The sequence below is a fragment of the Priapulus caudatus genome, unplaced genomic scaffold, assembly GCF_000485595.1.
Source record: "Priapulus caudatus unplaced genomic scaffold, Priapulus_caudatus-5.0.1 Scaffold2959, whole genome shotgun sequence".
Taxonomy (NCBI): domain Eukaryota; kingdom Metazoa; phylum Priapulida; class Priapulimorpha; order Priapulimorphida; family Priapulidae; genus Priapulus; species Priapulus caudatus.
Window position 1 is genome coordinate 739 of NW_014580020.1, and position 14,822 is coordinate 15,560.

The window sequence follows — 14,822 nt, forward strand, 5'->3', positions numbered from 1 at the left end:
CACTGGATGTTGAATCACAGACGTTGGAGATTTGCGGACCTCCCTCCCAGTTCATGTCGCGCATAATCGAAGCGTATATATATATAGTATATTATATACATATAATATATAATATATATATATATATATATATAATATATTATATGCCAGCTCATATCGTGACCTGACTGCATAGAGCAGTAGAAACAAGCACGGGTCAGTTGCTCGATTATAGGCTGAGAAACAATGGAGGCAAAGCCTGGCAGTCCCGCCTAGACTTCGATTCTGCTTGAGGGGCTTTCCTCCGCTTTTTCTTCCTCCGTACCTAATTAGTTTCCCTCTCCTCCCTGCCCCTCCGTTTTCTCGAATGAGCCCGCTTCCGGAGGGAAGGCAGGAGGGAAGGTAGGAGGCAAGGAAGGAGGGAAGGCAGGAGGAAAGGAAGGAGGGAAGGCAGGAGGGAAGGCAGGAGGGAAGGTAGGAGGCAAGGAAGGAGGGAAGGCAGGAGGAAAGGAAGGAGGGAAGGCAGGAGGGAAGGCAGGAGGGAAGGTAGGAGGCAAGGCAGGAGGCAAGGAAGGAGGGAAGGCAGAAGGAAAGGAAGGAGGGAAGGCAGGAGGGAAGGCATGAGGAAAGGAAGGAGGGAAGGCAGGAGGGAAGACAGGAGGCAAGGCAGGGAGGAAGGCAGGAGGGAAGAAGGAAACACGAATCCCCCAGGGCAGCATTTACTCGGCCGGCAGATTAAACAGGAAACGCGGCCGTGCTTGTTAGCGGAGCGCATAGGTCGACAATACTATAGCAAGATGTACGCGGGTGGCACTGTATGCTGCAGTAAAGATATACTAACAAACCTTTCATTCCTTATTGACGTAAATAAGCGTGGAGGAATGGCAGACGAGGGGACGAAGCTGGTAACGATGCAGCAGGAGATGCGGAATGATAGCATCGCATAGCAACGTAACGTACGTCTGAGTCCCTATAGCAACCATCCTTCTAGATACGAACATTTCCCACCACAGTCACGTTAAATAAAAAACAATTAAGACGTGTTCTACTGTTACTCGCAACTTCCTGGGAGATTGCATCACTCCCGGCATATACAGCTGCAGTCCGTTTACTTAATTAATTAAAAAAATAAATTAAAAAGTATAATAAATTAAAATCTAAATTAATTTACTAACCCCTGTAGGCGAGCCCGGGGGCGTGGTGACAGTGTATGCTAGCGCGTGATTATGAGGTGAATCTATAATCATGCAGCTATACATACGTAACGCGCCTGCAGCTATGTGCAACGAGAGGGAGCTGATAGACTTACCTGACCGCCGTCGGCGACGTCGGCAATCTTCTCACCTGTAGATGGGTTGATTGTCGGCAAGGTGCGTCCGTCGGTTGCCGCGTGCCACTCATTGTTAATGAAGATCTACAGACATAGATCGATAAACAGAACTTACAGACATAGATCGATAAACAGAACTTACAGATATAGATCGATAAACAGAACTTACAGATATAGATCAATATACAGAACTTACAGATATAGATCGATATACAAAACTTACAGATATAGATCAATATACAGAACTTACATATATACATCGATTACATACACAACACTATTGGAAATACTTTTGAATTCTTGGAAATGAGAATTTATGCTAAAGTCTCGCAATTTTATGGTAAATGTGGCACCAAAGCTTAAAAATCTGCTAAAGATTAAGTAATTTAGCTATAGATTGGCGCCCATTTACTTCTGCTGCTACAGATATTTAAGTTTTAGTGTAAAGTTGGAGACTTCGATTGCACAACGTGTAAATACTCTTTACAAAAATTAGAGTGAACATAATAAATATAGACAACTTGCAGAATTTTGTTCAAAAGAAGCTTCTTTATTTACAATTTGTTGCTGTCGGGTGAAATACAAGGTCAGGTGAATGTTTTTCATGCCAAGAAAATAGAGTTATAAATCAAATAATGCATTTTACACCAGACTACTCCAACAAAACCATAGATTCTGCGTAGTTCTGGCACAAAGTGAAATTCTGAAACAATGCATGCCCCAAATACACTCCATGTACTATTAAGCAAGCAAGAAGTGGCCAGCCTATGATAACACTGCTATAATATAGTCAACAAAAGCGTGAACATTGCAAACTATAACGTTTTATGAGGGGTCCTATATAGCAGCCCTGATAACAGCGGGCAACTGCTAACTTCCTGCTAAAACTCTCCATATGCAGACCACCAACCGATTTTCATAAGGGGTGCTATGTAGCAGCCCTGATAACAGCGGGCAACTGCTAACTTCCTGCTAAAACTCTCCATATGCAGACCACCAACCGATTTTTATGAGGGGTGCTATATAGCAGCCCTGATAACAGTGGGTGACTGCTAACTTCCTGCTAAAACTCCCCGTATGCAGACCACCAACCGGTTTTTATGAGGGGTGCTATATAGCAGCCCTGATAGCAGCGCACGACTGCTAACTTCTTGCTAAAACTCCCCGTATGCAGACCAACAACCGATTTTTATGAGGGGTGCTATATAGCAGCCTCGATAACAGCGCGCAACTGCTATAACTCCTTCCTAAAACTCCCCGTATGCAGACCAACAACCGGTTTTTATGAAGGGTGCTATATAGCAGCCCTGATAACAGCGGGCGACTGCTAACTTCCTGCTAAAACTCTCCGTATGCAGACCACCAACCGGTTTTTATGAGGTGTGCTATATAGCAGCTCTCGTAACAATGACTGCCAAGTCAACACAGACTATTTCCTTGCATCATGCAGTTACAAGATCAACGTTAAAAATGATTGAATACGCCCTACCGATGTAGTAAAATTAATATTCTGCTCAAAGTTTAAATCACAGCTTATCTGAACACAAGAGACAACTGACAATACACTGAGACAAATATACATTTACTAAGAATTGTTACTGGGACCTTTATATTCCAAAAAATTTCAACAAGTTGAGAACACGATTAATTAGCAATAATAATAAAGTTTTAATATAAACACTGGAGATGCAATGCATGATTAACTAGTGTAACTTTTATAAAACAGAGACATTTCTATGTGCAAATGTTTAAAAGGGACTAGTTGTACGTACAATGCGCAACACACACACATCCACAATTACAAATGTTCTCTCAGGTTATCTTCATTTGCGTATCTTTTTTCAATTTCTGCCCTGTGTTTGTTTTATTTAACCATTTAAAAACTACTTAATTTTAAAAGCATATTTGTTGATTATCGCAAGAATATTGTGTACAATAGGTTGCTGAACTTGCTAGAATTAAGTGGCAAAAGTGAGAACTAAAACGTAATTTACAGTACGTACTTTAAAAGCACATATCTCATACATCTTCGTACTGCATATTTTTCTTACAGTTGATGGCAAAGATGTGCACGCACACACACGCACACAAATGTATAATATACTATAAACATACTTCTTTGAATACGTTGAGTTCAACCAGCAAGAATGCCATACTGATCACATATTTGTTTCTGTTTTCACGTGATGTATGTCCATCTGTATGTAGAGTCTATCTCTCAGTTTGTCCTTATTGGTGACAAGTACTTCCAGAATCAGGTTTATTGTCAGGTTCGAGTCATGTGGATACTGGTTGACATCGATGAAGACATGGGGCCTAATACTTCCTTTAGTGCTTGGGTAGAACAGGCATCCTTTGTTTGTAAAAACGAAATACATAGTATTATTATCTAGTAATAAAATAGTAATACAAGGTTACGTTTGTAGCTACGTATGATCTGTATGAAACTCTTAAGTCTTGTCTATACGAAGTTTTCTTATCCCGGGTTAAGAACAGTCTCGGGTTAGCTTAACCCTAGTTCTGAAATGCGCAGCGTCTATACGAGTACCATCCGCTCAATGCTTGAGCAGTTCTGGCACGTAAGTATTGCATTGTATGTACGCATCGATGTAAATACGCATTCACTATTGCCGAATATCGCAGGGTTAAGGAACTATGCACTATCTCATGTTAACACCGTATATACGACGCTATCTTGAGACAGATCTGAACTCGGGTTAGCTTAGCCCCTCTCACATCACGAGGTTAAGCTAACCCGGGTTAAGGCTTTACCCTGGTTCTCTTAACCCCAGATAAGCACGCGTGTAAATGCTTATACCGCGATAAAAATCTTTGTATAGACGAGACTTTACGTCATCTACATGAAGAAATTGTATTGGCTTAAGCGTCTTATTACATCGTTTACACGATAAAATTTGTCTCGGCTTAAGCATTTTATTACTTCGTCTATATGAGGAAATTTGTCTCGGCTTAAGCATCTATACGAGGTTTTAACTCGGGTTAAACTAACCCGGATTAAGCTTTAATCTGGGTTAGCTTAACCCCGCTCCATGAGGGGGTTAAGCTAACCCGGGTTAAGCTTAATCCGAGTTAAGACTCGTGTACACGTGCGCGAAATCGTTAACTCAAGTTAAGCGGTAGTCATATACCGCAGTCAACACCGCCTTCCGCTAGCTGCCGTTAGCTTAACTCGGGTCAAGACAAACTCCGTGTAGACGAGGCTTCTATATTTCGTACCTGTCAAATGTGTGACCAGTTTGTACAAAGTTCTGGTGACTTTATCATCTTGTGCAAAGTGTGGAATGTCCGTTTTTGATTGGTCCATTCCATTAATAATTAGACAGTTATGATCTGAATAATTTTGCCTTGCGCTGCTCCTTGCTCGATGATAGTATTTTCTCATCCTGCTAAAACAAATTTTTACTAGGTTTATTGTTGGAATACATTATGCACATATACCGATCACTAGATGCTCACTTAGAATTATTTTTTGCAGAATAATGCAATTGTATGCTGTACGTGTGTCACTGTTGCATATCAACAGACATTTACAATAGCAAATGGCCAGCGCGTATAACGAGTTCTTTTGTTGTGAAATAAGGTTGGTATCTAAACGTTACTGCTGCGTTCCGCTGCTGCAGCCTTAAACTTGACGTACGACGTCTATATGCGTGGATACGCTATTTTTAAACATGCGTTCACGCAATACAAATAATATTAGGGCAAGCCAGTTGAGGCTACCAGCCAAAATTGAAACTAGGTAGCAATTAAGCTTAGAGATAGTAAATGAATACACCTATCGGGGATTAAGTTATCCAATAACCTAGAGAACTGTGTTTTCTATAGCTACTCATGTAATGAAATAAACGTACCATAAATATCATATAACACATCATGTTATATGATATCTATGTAAACGTACACTGGGGCGTACGTTACGCCAGATATGCTGGCAGGTTTCCGTTTTGTACGCCGTACAGACTGCAAATTTGATATTGTATTAAACTAGCGCGCGCCAAATTTTTGCAGTGTGTATACACGCTATTCCGCTCTCTATGCAGTCTGTACGCTACGAGTTGGCGCGCGCCAGTTTAATACAATATCTAATTTTGCAGTCAGGTGATATAGGTAGTGTTTCTTAATTGCCAATGACTCAGTTCTACATGTGAGATTGAGAAGGTCCAACAGTGTTAGTGCAGCAGTAAAGATACTATTTACTGTTTGGTTCCATTGCTGGTCACGGCAAGTGTCCAAACTGTAGATTAATCACATTAAATACCGTAACACAAAGCTATGAACATACCATAAACTTTGACCATAATTTGCTATCAGCTTTAGATCAGCTTAGAAAAACTACAAAGTTTTGATTACCTTACCAATCTTATACTGGGGAAATTCTTTTTTCCATATCTCTATCAGATATTCATATAAGATGTGGTCCCTGATATTCTTCTGTTTTATCTCATCTTTGTACTTCTTCTACAAGCTCAGTTTTGTATAGCAGTAGGGCAGATAAATAGTATCATCATTTGGCATGTAATCACCCATCCTTTTAAAAGTTTCTGCCATCCACGCCTTTGCTTCTGTTGTTTTCCTTCTGCATTTCCCTTGTGTATTTATGCGCATTCTTATATGCACCAGTAACAGTAATAGCTAACCAGTAAATAATCATGCAGTTCTAAATCGATTGTTTGACGGTCAGTTTAGCTCCTGCTCTTTATTCTTGTTGTTTGTGCACAGCGGTGTATTCACGTAGTTTTGTGTAGCATCTGCACAGGCACAATCTATTCAGTCAAGTTTTGAAAGCATTGTTTAATCAGCGATCATCACCAGGCTGCTGAGGCAGCTGATTCGGGTCATCCCGCAACTGCAACAAGTACTAGTGTAACGGGATTGCCCTAGCGGTGCACTACAGGATTGCCGTTTCCACTATTCGCAAAAGTTAGATGTGCTTTGTGTTTCTAAGTGGGTTGAATAGATCAAAACAATAACTGCCTTAATCGTTTCTTTTGAGACAAGCAAATTATCAAACAACATCGTCAATCCTCTGTAGTTCTTTGCGGGATGAAAGATGTACAATGGTTCAAACAAAACCGGCTGCTTTATGATCTTTCTGCATGAGAGAAAATTGAATGGAAAGTTACTCAGGCGAATATCACACCTAACAGGTGCGTTTTGCTAGGTAAAAATTGCTAAGATGCGTAGACCTGAATAAAAAAAATAGCCTGAAGATTGATAACAAACGTTCAAAATGAAGCAGCCAAAGAAGTGGTACATCGAAGAGGAGGAACGCACAGGGAAACTGTTTGTATGGCTACAGCACGCAGAAGATAACGGTAAACGTGTTTACAAGCGAATTGTTAACAAAGGGAGGAACGGAGGAATAGAAGTCAGTCCCATCTCTCAAGTCACTGATCTTGGAGGACAGTTAGTGAGGGTGAGTTTATTTTAAAACTGTTGCTGCAACAAGCAAACTGTTTGCAGCAGTTGCTTGTTGACGTATGCAATTTTCTAAGGATCTAAAGCTGGGTTTGCACTATTACGTGTGTGTGTGCGCGCGTGCGTGCGTGCGTGCGTGCGTGCGTGCGCAGCGGCGTGTGTGTGCGAGTAGTGCTGCAGGGTGTTGTCGTGTGTGTGTGTGTGTGTGTGTGTGTGTGTGTGTGTGTGTGTGTGTGTGTGTGTGTGTGTGTGTGTGTGTGTGTGCGAACGTGCATGTGCATTTGTGTCTGTGTGTATGTGTGTGACAGTGGGCCTGTATATGGGTGTGGGTGTGCGTGTGCGTGTGTGTGCACGGATGTGCGTGCGTCTGTGCATGCTTACGTACGTGTGCGGGCCGGCGTGAATGTGAATAAAACGGAATTTTATCTATAGTGCGTACGCCCGGGTATGCGTGCATCCACTGGCACACGCGAACATGCACCCAAACGCGTAGGAACGTACGCACACATGCTCGGAGCGGCACGCACGCATGCACGCGCACACACAGGCACGCACGCTGGCACAAGCGCAGGCACGCACGTACATACGCACACGCACACACACACACACACACACACACACACACACACACACACTCAGAGAGCAGAAACTTATTAGAAGCGCTTACATACGTTGAGATAGATTCATTATTGACTCAGTACAAAAGGTGAGATATCTGACAGGCAAAACCTTCGATATTTGAAATGTATGCTTTAAGGCAAAGAAAGGACATTTTTTGTTATGAGATATATATATATATGGACAATTGTTCTTCTAATAACGTACCTTTATAGCAAAGTCATCCTCTGTTCCCTTGAATCTTGAATCTTGAATCTTGAAATCTTGAAATCTTGAATCTTGTTTCAATATAACGATTTATACTGATCTGCAACGTATTCGCAATGGTCAAAAACGTTGTTGTAATTTGATATATACTATTACTACTATATTATATATATATTATATATAGTATATATATAAAGTTGTCAGCCGAATCAGTTTCGTACTCGCATTAACTAGAGAATCTCAGAAGCCTATAGAAACTACTGCAGGCGATAGAGGAAATACTGAAAGATGTTTTCAGAATCAGCACGTCTGGGAGGTGGTTCCTGGAAAATTTAAAAAAGTTAAAAGAGTTTATCTATAGGCCACTTTACTGGTAAATATCGGCCGTCGCATGTTACTAAAGGCCAACCGTGCTGTGTGTACTGAGGCCTCACGTTACATGGCCCAACTTTACTGTTACTCGAGCCACTTTACTGTTACTCGGCCACTTTACTGTATGCGTGGCCACTTTAAATACTGTTAGTAAACGCGCAAATCTGTGTTTACTAATCGCCGTCGTGTTCTAAACCTACCCTTATAACCCTAACCCTAACCCTAGAGAACTAACTGCAGCTCTAGAGGAAAACTAAAGATATTTTCAGAAATCAGCACGTCTGGGAGGTGTTCTGGAAAATTTAAAAAAGTAAAAAAGTTACTAAGGGCCACTTTACTGGTACTATCGCCTGTGTTACGATGGCCCCTCCACGGTTACTAAAGGCCACCTCGCTAGTTACTAAAGGCCATCCTCGCAGTTACTAAAAGGCCACCTCGGCGGTTACTAAAGCCACCTCGCAGTTACTATAAGCCACGTCGCGGTACCTAAAGGCCACCTGTCGCGTGTACTAAAGGCCGTCTCACGGGTTCTAAAGGCATACCTCGCGTTCCTAAAGCCACTCGCGGTTAGCTAAAGGCCACCTCGCGTTACTAAGGCCCCATCGCGTACTACTAAAGGCCACCTCGCACGTTACTAAATCTGGCCACCTCGCAGTTCTAGTAAGGCAAGCGCTCGCAGTTACTAAACGGCACCTCGCAGTTACCTAAAAGGCCACCGTCGCAGTTTACTAAAGGCCACCTTCGCGGTTCTCAGAGGCCACCTTCGCCAGTACTAACACGCGGCCACCTCTGGTTAACTAAAGCCACTCTCGCAGTTACTAAAGCCACCTCGGCAGTTACTAAAGGCGCGCACCTTCGCAGTACTAAAGGCCCCTCGGCGTTTACTAAGGCCACCTCGCGCGGGCTTTACTTAAGGCCACCGCAGTTATAAAGGCCCCTCGCGTTACTAAAGGCCACCATCGCAGTTACTAAAGGCACTCGCAGTTACTAAAGCGACCTCGCAGTTAGCTAAAGGACCCCCCCGGCGGTTACGCCTAAAGCGCACCGTCGCGGTACTAAAGGCCGACCTCGCAGTTACTAAAGGCCACCTCGGGTTACTAAAGGCACCTCGCAGTACTAAAGGCCACTTCGCAGTTACTAAGGCCTACTCCGCAGTTACTATAAGGCCATCTTCGCGGTTACTAAGCCACCGTCGCAGTTTACTAAAGGCACCTCGCGTTACTAAGCCACTCGCGGTTACTAAAGGCACCTCGCAGTTACTAAGGCTACCTCTGCGGTTACTAAAGCCACTCGCGTTACTAAGCCAGCGCTCGCGGTTACGTCAAAAGCCACGCTCGCGGTTTACTAACAGCACGCTCGAGTTACTAAAGTGCCACCTGTCGCAGTACTAAATGGCTCACCTCGGCGGTTACTTATAAGGCCACGTTCGCTTACTAAAGGCACCTCGGCAGTTACTAAAGGCCACCTGCGCAGTTACTAAAGCCACCTCACATGTTGACTCAAGCCCTCGCATTACTAAAGGCCACCTCGGCAGTTACTATAGGCCCCTCTGCAGTTACTAAAGGCCTACCGTCGCAGTTACTAAAGGCCACTCTCCGGTTACAAAAGGCCACCTCGGCAGTTACTTAAAGGCCATCCTCGGCAGTTACTAAATGGCCAACCTGCGGTTACTAAAGGCCACCTCGCGGTTACTAAAGGCCACCTCGCGGTTACTAAAGGCCACCTCGCGGTTACTAAAGGCCACCTCGCGGTTACTAAAGGCCACCTCGCGGATTACTACAAGGCCACCTCTGCGGTTACTAAAGGCCAGGCTCGCAGTTCTACTCAAAGGCCCGCTCGCGGTTACTACAGGCCACTCTTCGCAGTTACTAAAGGCCAAGCCTCGCGGTTATCTATAGCCACTCGCAGTTACTAAATGCACCACCTCGCAGTTAGTAATAGGCCTACCTCGATTACTAAATGGGCAACGTCGCAGTTACAAAGGCCACCTGCAGTTTACTAAAGGCACCCGGTCAGTTACTAAAGCGCACCTCGGAGTTAGCTAAAGGCCCACCTGCGGTTAGCTAAATGGCCACCTCACAGTTACTAAAGGCCACCTCTGCGCAAAGTTTACTGAAAGGCACCCTCGCAGTTGACTAAAGGCCACTCTCGCGGTTATAAAGCAGCCTCGCGTTACTTAAGAGGCAGCCTGCAGTCTAAAGGGCCACCTCGCGGTTATCTAAAGGCACCACGCCGTCGAGTTACGTAAGGCCACCTCGCAGTTACTGAAACGGCCAGCTCACGCAGTTCACTAAAGGCCGAGCTCGTGCGTTTACTAAAGGCCACTCCGCGGTTACTAAAGGGCCACCTCGAAAGTTACTAGGCCACCTCGGTTTACTAAGGCCACCGCTCGCAGTTAACTAAAGCACGCTCGCAGGTTGATCAAAGGCGACCTCGCAGTTACTAAAGGCCACCTCGGCGTTACTAAAGGCCACCTTCGCAGTTACAAAGGCCACCTCCGTGTTATAAAGGGCACCTCGGAGCGGTTACTAATGGCCCCTCGCTGTTACGTTTATAAGGCCCACCTCCGGTTACTACGGCCACTATCTGCGGTTACTCCAAGGCACCTCGCGGTACTAAAAGCCACATCGCCGGGTTTACTAAAAGGCACTCTCGGTGGTTACTAAAGGGGCCACCATCGCAGTTACTAAAGGCCACTCGCGGTTACAAAGGCCACCTTCGCGGTTGACTAAATGCCAGCTGGCAGTTACTAAAGGACCATCGCAGTCTAAAGGCACCGTCACAGTTACTAAAGGGCACCGTCTGCAGGTTCTAAAGGCCCACTCGCAGTTACTAAAGGCCACCTGCAGTTACTAAATGCAACCTCGCAGTTCCTATGAATGCCAGCCTCGCGGGTACAGAAGTCGCACTCGGGCAGTTACTAAAGGCCTGACTCGCAGTTACTAAAGGCCACCTCTGGCAGTTACTAAAGCCACCTAGCGGTTACTAAAGGCCACCTCGGCAGTTTAAATCAAAGGCCACCTCGCAGTTAGTAAAGGCCACCTCGTAGTTACTAAGGCCACCGTCGGCAGTTACTAAAGGCCACCTCGCGGTTTACTAAAGGCCACATCCAGTTACTAAAGCACCTCGGCGGTTACTAGAATGGCCGACATGCGGTTACTAAGGCCACCTCGCAGTTACTTAAAGACACCTCGAGTTAGCTGAAAGGCCACCTCGGCAGTTAGCTGAAGAGGCCACCGTCAGCCAGTTACTAAAGGCTCACCTCGCGGTTACTAAAGGCCACGTCGCAGTACTTGAAAGGCCACCTCGCGGTTTAAAGGCCACTCTGTATTACTGTAAAGGCCACCTCGGCAGTTACTAAAGGCACCTCGGCGATAGAAAAGGCCACTTCGCAGTTACTAAAGGCCACCGTTCGCAGTTACTAAAGCCACCTCTGCGGTTACTAAAGGCCAGCCTCGCGGTTACTAAAGGCCACTCCGCGGTACTAAACGGCGCACCCCTCGCGGTTACGTAAAGCCACCTCGCGATACTAAAGGCCATCGCGTAGTTACTAAGGCACCTGCGCAGTTACTAAAGGCCAACCGTCGTAATTACTAAAGGCCACTGGCAGTTACTTAAAGGCCACCTGCGCAGTTTACTAAAGGCGCACCTCGCAGTTACTAAGGCCACCTCGGGCGGTTACTAAAGGCCACCTCGCAAAGCTACTAAAGGCTACCTCGCAGTTACTTAAAGGCCACCTCGAGTAGTGTAGCTAAGGCCACCGTCGCAGTACTAAAGGCCACCGAGCTCGCATGTTATCTATAGGCCACTCTCGCAGTTACTAAAGGCCACCGCGGTTTACATAAGGCCACTCCGCGGTTACTAGAGGCCACCTCGAGATTACTAAAGGCGCCACCTCACAGTTACTAAAGGCCACCTCGCGTTACTAAGGCCACTCGCAGGTTACAAAGCACCTCTGCAGTTACTAAGGCCGACCTCGCAGTTACTAAAGGCCAACTCGCAGTTACTAAAGGCCCACTCCGTTACTAAAGGCCACCGTCGGCGTCTACTAATAGGCCACCCTCGCAGTTACNAGATCTGATGTTACTATCGGCCGTCGTGATTCTAACCCTAACCCTAACCCTAACCCTAACCCTAACCCTAACCCTACCCCTAACCCTAACCCTACCCCTACCCCTAACTCCATCACCAGACCCTCTTTAGTATGTATTATTTTTTATTTTTTACTGTTTACTTTTGATTTTTTTATATTTAATGTCTTTTATCTTTTGATTTTTGATTGCACCTACGCATTATGCGATCATGGATTTTGTTTTGTTAAAACCTCTTAATGTCCAATAAAAACGATAAAGATGTAAATCCTCGTTGGAGCTATGCATCCCGCCAAATCCCTGCATGCGCAATAAATCAAACTCTTATACTCTTTTCTACTGATTGATTGTCATTGAAATGCGTTTAGACTGTGTGAGCTAAACGGTCTGGGAATGTTTACGTAACACTGACAATATGAAGCGTGTTACCACTCAACAGTGCATAGGTAAATTGCGAGGAAACATTGACGGTAGCTCTACCAATATAGCGTACATTGCTCTGCGTTACGTACGCTATTACGCTGTAAGCCGTGTACTGCTAACCTTAACGCACTCCAGTGCTTTATTTGATGTTTAGGAGCTCATACAGAACGAGTTTTATTATCACAAAGCTCATGTGTATATATATATATGGGCACTCTATAGCTGTGATACATTGATTGATTTTGTAAACATGGCCTGCACACGTGTAATGCGATGTTTGTCCATTACTACGGCGATCACGCCTAGTTTTCATTCTTCGTCCTTTCGCGATTTTCTCAATGAGTTGAGCGACTTTAATATTGTATAAAGCTTGATTGTGATTTTAGTGAGTTGTGTGCAGTGTGCATTGATGGATACCGTTTACAGTTAATTGATAATCAATTACTGGTTACTTGCAGTCGTAATATAAGAATATGACGTTAAAGATTGCGTGCATTCAGTACACAAGTTGTGCGAGACAAGTTCGCAAAAAATCTGTCTGCAGCATTATCCAGAACTTAATTCTTTATTTTTTTGGTGGAGGAAGGGATTGAGGTGGGGCGGGGCGTAAGATTGCTAGGAAGGTCTCGTGTGTGTGGTCGGTGATAAGGGGCTTTTCAGCTCAGCCACATCGCATGTGCCAGCTGGATAAGTCAGTCAGTCGACTTTACGGCGAACGAGTTAGTTAGAATAGTTAGCATAAAGCTCATTACTCGTACAGTTTTCAATAATGAGACGATTGCCATATTTTTTACTTGCAGCAACTGCTGTGCTTTGTGCTGCAGTGCCTGTCGATCATTGCACTCAATCCATCGTACCACACTGCTAAGACAGAGTCATCAGTCTCCCAACCTTCCTTCTCTTATAGCAAGCTATATTAGGCATGTGTTCTTCAGTCCATACTGCACGCCTTAAACGGTGCTCGCGCATGCGCAATATCTCCCGAGAAGAAGAATATTTTGCAAAAATAATGCATTTAGAATAGGGAGGAGGTATTCTAGCATCAATTTTTTTGATAATATTTTATCAGCATACCTCTCTTGCGAAATAGGAAGAAGACCTCGCATGTAAGGTGCCCGCTGCATATACCAGCCAGTGCACAATTTGGCTACGTTGTTAGCGCATGCGCAATATCTCACCAGAGCAGTTATATTTTGTGATGGTTATGCATGTAAAATAGTTAGGGGATATCTCAGCATAGATTTATGAAACAAACTGTTATCAGTAGACTTGTGTTTATGATTGGAAGAGCGCCCTAGCCTGTGGGAAGCAAAACTACTAATTCACCCCTCCTGTTCTTCCCCTGTCTCACCCTCTGTCCCTCGCTCAGCCTCATTCTTTTTCACCACCCTCAGCTTTCTTCCCTTCTGCCTTTCCTCAGTCTCCTAACTCTCTTTCTCTCTTAGCAAGCTATATTAGGCATGTGTTAATCAGTCCATACTGCACGCCTGAAACGGTGCTCGCGCATGCGCAGCATTTTGCAAAAATAATGCATTTAGAATAGGGAGGAGGTATTCTAGCATAGATTTTAATAATAATATTTCATCAGTATACCTCTCTTGCGTAATATAAAGAAGACCTCGCATGTAAGGTGCCCGCTGCATATACCAGCCAGTGCACAATTTTGCTACGTTAGTGTGTTAGCGCATGCGCAATATCTCACCAGAGCAGATGTAACAGTGCGCGTGCGTAATTAGTGTTAAAAGTTGTTTACTTAGAAATTACCCGCGCACATATATATATATATATATATATGGTCGCGCTCACACGCACTAGCCAGCCAGCTAGCTGGCCAGGCAAATTTTTTTTCCCCACTTGAGTTCCAGACCACAGCCAATCAGCGCACTCCATTCACTCGACTTCCTCGAAGCAACAATGTAAAATAAATATCTCCTATCCCTAACCCTAACCCTACCCCTAACACGTACCCGAACCCTAACACTAACTATAATCCAACCCTATATATAAGAACCATTTATTACAAAACACTATCTATGGTGGGTCCGGAACTCAAGTGGGAAAAAAAATTTCGCGGCCGGCCAAGGTCGCGTGCGACGAGAGGCTTGCGTGTATATATTTAACACAGATAGCGTGACGCTAGCGTCCCTTAGAACATACATAGTTTGCAAGCTTCGAGAATATGCGTTGACAGGCTAGGGGAAATATACACACGCACGCATACACATCACATGCAGTAACTAGACAGAGGGCACTCACGGAGAGTGCATACCTCCGCCAGCGTTACGAGCTGGCTCGCTGCTCGCTGCTGGCTGCTGCTGACTGACTCGCCTGCTGCTGACTCGCCGCTCGCTGGTGGCGGCTGC

General features: G+C 44.7%; 1 long non-coding RNA gene across 1 annotated transcript in view; it reads right to left on the minus strand.

Annotated features, from left to right (window-relative positions):
- Positions 1 to 1,294: 1,294 nt before the first annotated feature.
- Positions 1,295 to 14,822, minus strand: part of LOC106819197 — a 24,686-nt gene continuing 11,158 nt past the window's right edge. The window contains exon 3 of the long non-coding RNA XR_001395373.1: positions 1,295 to 1,393. This is a non-coding gene — a long non-coding RNA (uncharacterized LOC106819197). The remainder of the gene's footprint in view (positions 1,394 to 14,822) is intronic.